The sequence below is a fragment of the Elaeis guineensis genome, chromosome 5 (genome assembly GCF_000442705.2).
Source record: "Elaeis guineensis isolate ETL-2024a chromosome 5, EG11, whole genome shotgun sequence".
NCBI classification, from domain to species: Eukaryota; Viridiplantae; Streptophyta; class Magnoliopsida; order Arecales; family Arecaceae; genus Elaeis; species Elaeis guineensis.
The window spans coordinates 38,278,651-38,286,029 of record NC_025997.2 but is presented as its reverse complement, the minus strand read 5'-3'; positions in this window follow the sequence as shown (position 1 = coordinate 38,286,029).

Sequence of the window (7,379 nt, the reverse complement as noted above, 5' to 3'; positions counted from 1 at the left end):
GAATTATAAATTAATAAAAATTATTTTAATATTTTTCATCACAAATTATTTCATCTTCTAATGAACTCCTGTGTTGTGGTGAAGTCCTTAGGACTATTTAGACTCGACAAAGGAGGATTTATCGTTTAGTCTTTAAATCTGTTCGCGATCAAATGATACGTTGTTACCAAGGACAATAACGTTTATCAAGCATAGGTCATTGTGTACCATATAGGTTAGTTGTCCTCTTAACCAAGGAGTGTGGAGACACTGGTATGGCATACAGGTGAGATGTAAGGGTACATCTGTACTGAACGTGACCGACTCCAGAGCTATTTCTGCTGTCAAGATTTACTCCGATGGGATATGGGTATAATTGTCCCTCCGACTTGAGACCGTCATGGTGACTTGCAAGCAACTCACTGCACTTAGGCACTGGACTATCTGAATTTCTAATTCAGTGATGGAAGGCTGCTGGGTGTAGTCAAGTACTTGACTTGTCGGTGCGTGTATCAAGATGGGATTGACCACTCCAGTTCAGGAGCTGTGTACAGTCGTATTTTAATTTTATAAAATCTTGGCCAGGGTAGTCCTAGTGAAGAGTTACAGGACTGTTTGAGTTGAGCACGATTCGGATGATCTAATTAGGATTGACAGTTTAACCCTGAGTCGTCCTAAACACAGAGGTCAAAAGGGATGAATTATATAGTAACCATATTCACGTAGGTTCTAAATATTGTGATTGTGACTATTCGACCTATCCGAACATCGGGTACCATTGCTAGATGGTCACTTCGATTAGTACAAGAATTGGTTCCTGTGCTACCGGCTTAGGTTCGAACCTGCGGGGTCACACACATTAGAGGTTCCTATCTGATCTGATGGCGATGAAAAGTTTTAATGCTCATGGACTATGAGTCCTACGTGTCTGGGACTCTGTGATCGAGAATCAGGATTCTCTGATCACGAGTCCCACACATTTTGGGTACCAAGGTCAAGAGTCTCACTGGTTTGGGACTCTTCGATCAAAGTTTCAAATCGATGGACTTTGATATCCGATTGCCCATCGGATTTGGACTCAGTATTTATAAGAGATTTAATTAATGATTTAATCACTAATTAACTCAATTTGATTGAATAATTATTTTTAGATCAAGTCCAATTGAATTGGATTCAGTTGGGTTTGACCCGATTAGGTTAAGTGTTGACCTAATCGTCGAAGTGGTTTGGTCACTGATTTGATCAGGGATTGGGCTTAGTCAATTTCTGATTTGATTAAAATTTTATTGAGCCTAATTAAGCCTAATTGTGTTGGATTTAAATTAGTCTAATTGGACCTAACTTATTTTAATTAAGTTGATTCAATTAGGTTGATTTAAAATTAGAAACCACCTTGACCTCAACTCCCTGCGCCACCTCACTTTTTCTGCATCCATTTGAATTCACGAGAAATAACTTCTTGTAAATTTTCTCACACACAAAGGCCTTCCCACGCCCACTCTTGTGCGCCAATTATTTGGATAAACATGATTTGTTAGCCATTCAAATTCAAAGGGTGTTTGAATTTAAATGGATAACTAATCCCATGTGCCATATCCTTATCCTTTTGTGCGCCATTTTCTTTACACGAGAAAGAGTTTCTCGTGTAAACTCTCCATGCACAAGAGAGCTCACACCCTTCTCTTCTCACGTGTAGAGTGGATAGGAATGAGTTGGTTGGCATTTGAATTCAAATTCGATTTGAATTCAAATGAGCAACCACTTATCTTTATCCTCTCACGCGGTAAAAACGCTGCAAAGATGCGGTCTTGCATCTTTTTAAAAAGAAGATAAGAGAGAGCATGCACACGGGATATCTGAGAAAAAAGAGTGGCATGAGAGAGGTTTCTTGTATGAGACAAGAAAAGAAAAGAAGAGAAAAGAAAGAAACAAGTGGATGCTAGTTTCTTCGGAGTGTACCCTAGGGTTTTGGCTTAGGATTCGAAAAGTGAGAACGTGAGCTACGAGTGTCGTGAGCCCATCAAACTTCAGGAAGAGCATCATCAACCTCTCTACCATCTTTACTGATGATCTGGAGTATCCGAGAAGTTGGCAGACATCGATCGAAGGAGTTCGATCAACATCGGCTATCAAAAAGGTGCAGTCATGAACTAGCATTCTGAGGAGCCGATCAGATCGGGAGCTTCGTGTGGACGATCCGCAGAGGCCAGACACACTGTGTGACTGTGTTGTGATGATCAGATCCTTCCGACAGTAATCAAATTATGGTAATCAACTATCCGCACAAAGGTAATATGTTCTGAACACATAACAGTAAATTATTTACTGTAAAAATTTGAATTTTAAATTTAAATGCATGCATGCTATATATCATATTTAGATTCTAGTATAGGGTAAACACATGTTAATTAATTAGATTAATTAATAATTTTCACTGTAAAATAGTGATTTTGAAAAAATTTAAAATTACCGTTTTACCCCTGCACTCAAATTTCACTTCAGTTGGTGCTATCCTAGAAGCCTCGACTGCCTTGGTTGATGCCTCTTCTGGGGAAAGAAGACAACTTGAGGGATCGGTAGGCTCATAAGTACTTTCGATAGGCTCAGAGTTGCTCCCTTGGAGGCTCGACCTATTTGACTCCTTCGATCCCCATCAGAGATCGTAGAAGCTCAGTCCGAGTGAACCCTTACAATCCTAAAGTCATCGGCAGAAGGGGGTTTGGGTCCCTCTACCCGAAAGTCAATGGCATGGAGGGACTTTTGATCTTGATGCGGGTGCTCTGACCACCCACAGGCACAGCAACCCTCTTGCGGTGGGCCTTCTGCTCCAGTTTCTTTAGCAAGCTCGGGTCCATCTCTGTAACCAAAGAGGTTAAGCGGTTAGCATTTAAAAAAAAAAAAAAAGAAGAAGAAAAAAGAGCGAACGGCTCTGAGGCAGGCAACCCATGCACACCTTGGGGACCGGCCTGCTTCATGCCGACATTGAATAATGTCTGTACCGATAGAAGCTCTTTCAGCATTGAGACCTTAAAGTTGTGTAGAGTCTTGACCTACTCCTACCTCAGGCATTGATTTAATGAGGGTTCTTTCAATACATCCTCTTGAGGTTCATCCCAAACGACGAGCCCCCAATCTTCATCTGATGTCTCAGAGACAAAGATAAAATACTTTTTCCAGCCATGGACAGCAGAAGGAGCATCCTGGATCAATGGGCGAATATTCTTCCTCCTTCATGGTGATACATACCACCTCCTGCGTGATCCAGGATGCCTCTTCAAACTAAAAAAAGAGCGAAAAAATATGATGCTGGGATCAATCCCAGCCAATATGTACATTATGATAAAGTCACAGATTTGCCACCACGAGTTCGGAACTACCGAGCATGACGATATTTCAAGAAATTGAAAAAAAGTTATAAAAAAGAGATGGAGAGGAAGCCTTTAACCAGCTCAGAAGCACTTTTCTAGAGGCTTATCCAACCTGGAGGGGATGGCAAACTCGATCATTCAGTCCCAGAATTTCTAGTTGGAACATCAGAGAGATTTGAAACTGCTCATGGAGCAATACCATATCCTTCTTTGTTAGTTCAGACCAAAATTCCAGCGGGGTAAACTCGAAGCCTCCAGAAGCCATTTTCCCTCACAGAAAAAGAAACTGAGGTGAAAGATGAAGGAGGAGAACCTACGGTAAAAGAAAAAGACAAACAAAAATCCTAGAAGTCTGAATCCTATCTCACCGAGGGTTTAAATAAATCCAAACTCAGAAGATCTTCAAGCAATGCTCTCTCAGGGTATTAATGGTAGGAGGCATGACTGGTAAGATTTGAACGGATGCTTGACGTGTGGCAGTCATTAGTTGGGTATAGTCCCTACCATCGATATGGTAGCTAATACCAGTGACAGGCAAATCATGTCCTGCACCATTTTTGAAGAGACGTACGATGGTACCTATCACGTGGAGGTGATTTGAATCCCGATGCTTTCAAAATCTGCACAACAGGTATGAGTCATATAGCTCGGATTATAGCTCGGATTGTGGCTTAGATAATGCCTTATGATTTGAATCATAACTAAATTTTTGATATGGATCGGAATTCGGCCAATATGGCTCGAAATGCAATTTGCGTTCATCCATTCAAACACAATGAACATTAATAACAAAAATGAGTTTTATTCATTTGAATCAAAATGATTACAAAGTTTAGATTCTAAAAGAAAAAATACATCATTGCCTCAGAGTGCCATCAGAGTGATTTACTTCAACACAGCCCTCCTCAGCACCGGCAATCTTCTCTGTCTAGGTGGCCGCATCGACTTTAGTTGTCTCAATAATGCATCGAGATATTTTTACAAATCTCTCAGTGCTGTCTTCTATCATGGCTTTCAAACTTTCATCTGAAAAACTAGCTTGTAGAAGCTCGACACTGTCGGTAGGGAGGTGCGCTCGAGCCATTATTTCGCACCTCTCGAAACCTACGGAGAATGCTATCTTGCAGGCCTAGTTTATGATCTCGGCTCCTCTCTTCATCAACCGATCTATCCTCTTGAGGGCATTTATAGTGAGAAGCTCCTGATCTAAGAGTCAGTGGTGGAGGAAAGCCTGGCCTTCTCTCTCTTCCTTCTCCTTCAGGTACTCTACATTTGTCAGGGCCTCCTGAAGTTCACTCCAAGGTGCAAACAGCTCTTAAGTCACCTGAACTCTTTTGGAGGTGGAACCCTCATCTCTCTGAGGTGTTTTCTCTTTATGGCCCAGTCTGTTTGAGATTCTGACCCTCTTGGCTGAGCTTCTATTAGGGCTCTTTTGAGAACGAACCTCAGGAGGTATAGAGTCTCGACCCCTTCTTCCTTCGAGCGTCCTCTTTAGGCGCTCTATGTCGTTGCGAGCTCGACGGCAGTCTCTCTTGACCTTGAATCTTTGCCTCTCAAGGTCCTCAATTCTCTTCTTAGCCCTCCTTAACTCATCATCTCGACGGTTGATCATTTCTTGGGCTTCTCAGAGGGCATCTTTAGAAGAGTTGACTTCATTGGTCAACTCGATGGTGGATGCTTATTCTTGCTCTAAAAGATACTTCAGTCAATCTATTTCTTTCTTCACCGCTGTAAGCTCTAATGTCAAAGCTTCAAAGATAGAACCGACGAAGCTGGCTAGATAATGTCTAACCTGTACAAAATTTATACCAAGGTTATTCAATGCAGCAAACTGTCGGAGGTCAAAAGGAAAGATCCAAAGACTCCTTACCTGGATGAGAGACCTAAGGGCACCTATCATCCACAGTTGAGTCCTTTATTTGTCTAGGTACTGTCCTTCAACAGGAGAAAGAAAGTTTCTTAAAAATTTTTTCATAGACTTGAGATTCTCCACCACAGACAGAATAGAATGCACTGATTGTGAAGAACTTGCTTGAGAATCAATCTGGAGAAGGCATTTGATAGGAGCCACCTGCTCCGAAGACTCTCCAATCTCCATTGTCACCGTCGGAGCTTCTTTAGGATGACTGACTACATCCATCACTTGTGGCTTCTCCATCGGAGTTTTCTATATCAAAATTCCCTCAGGTGGAGCTTTCACCACAGCCTCCAATGGAGAAATTGTGGACCTGGCAATCAGAAGGAGATTTTTATTTTCTACGGCCATGGTAGTTGGTTCATTGGTCGGAACCTTGACATCAGCACCCACTGGAGCCAAAGGACCAGCGGATAGAATTTTAGCCTGCCTCCTTCGGGCTGATGCCATTTCAAGCTGCCTCAAGAGCTCTTTATTCATCTTGCCTCAGAGAGCCACAGCGAAAATCTGAAACGAAGGGGGATTGCAGTTGCCTCCTCAATGCCCTCGAAAGGCAAATTTAAAGGAGATGGAGAAGACAAAGAGCCACCACTGGAGAAATTAAATTCTCGAGAAGACTGCCATACGAGTGGTCCCATCAATCGTGATCATTCACAACAAGCCCTGCCTATCAGACTGACGTCATCAATTTTAAATATTGAGGGAACATGTGAAAGCATGAGAGCGCAGATCTCCAGATCTGAGGTACGACTTCAGAGGTACTCCTTTCGTCTGATTCTCAAACTCAGAAGTAAGGAATAGTGTTACAGTGGTATTGTGAATACCTCAGATCAATGGGCTATCATGGAATATCTCAGGCTAGCGAGCTATCGTCGTGATTGCCGACCCAAGCACCGAGTTAAGGTATGTGAAGCTGAGCTATTTGCATCCAGTCTGCTATGCGGCCTTTCTATCATGTGAACTTTCTCCATTACCTCGACCTATCAGTTTTCTGACACGTGCAGTAGCTATCCACCCTGAGTGGATAAATTCGGATGTAACCAACTCTTCATATCTCGTGGGAGCAGATAAGGGCTAGAATATCTCACTCACTAACAGCACGTCCAACAATCCAACAATCTGATAACCTCGAAACCGTACGTTCCCATAGTTGTTGGGCTATATTCTCTATAAATAGCTAAAGTCTTGAGGATCCGATAAGTAACCCCTCTTAGAGAATTAGTTACTGCTTTCATTATTCTCTGATTCCTGACTTAAGCGTTGGAGGGTTCTTATCGGAGCGAAAATCCTCGATTCGGATTTTATTTTACAAGTCATTCTAGCACCACTGCGCAAGGCCCAGTCGCCCACCTTTCGACTTCAGCTAAAACAAGCAGCAACACTATCCAAACCCCAACGAGTTTAGAATATTGCTTGGGTCTGGAGATTATAGGTCCATCCTAGGGTTGCTCTATTTATTTGAAAATTAGCATAGCATCGACTACCACGCAGGGGTATATTATCTTGGCATAGTTTTCATAATTTCAGTTATTATGATATTTTCCCAAAGATAAAAGAACCTTAATTTCATGTCATACCTCATTGCAGAGTAGCAAGCTTCATTATAGAATTTATCTATTTTCTCATCTCAAACGTGGATGAATTTTTACAAACTATTAAATAGAGTTTTTTTAGCAATGATAAAAAGGTAGAAATCATTCTAATTTGTTACATTGCTTATAACATTTGATTGGTAAGGAATGATTGCAACTTCCAAGGTATGACACAGAGTGCTATATTGATTTTTCTAAAAACTTCCACCCACACTCATGATTTCCTCTAGGCAATTGCTATAGAGGGATTTTTGATAGTAGGAGCAATATGTGGCTCTCTTTTTATAGTTTTTGCGTCTTTACAAATAATATATTTTTCTTGAAAGCTACCACTCTCCGTATTCTCAAGATCAATTTTGATAGCAAGGTACATGAAAAAGATGCTTCTAATAGTTCAAGCTTTTATATCAAAAGTTTAATAGTCTATTCATTGCAGCTAGTGATGTTAGGATTTTAATACCATAGTTCTAATGGTAGAATTGCATACAGTCTGGGAGGAACTGAATTATGCCATATACATATTGA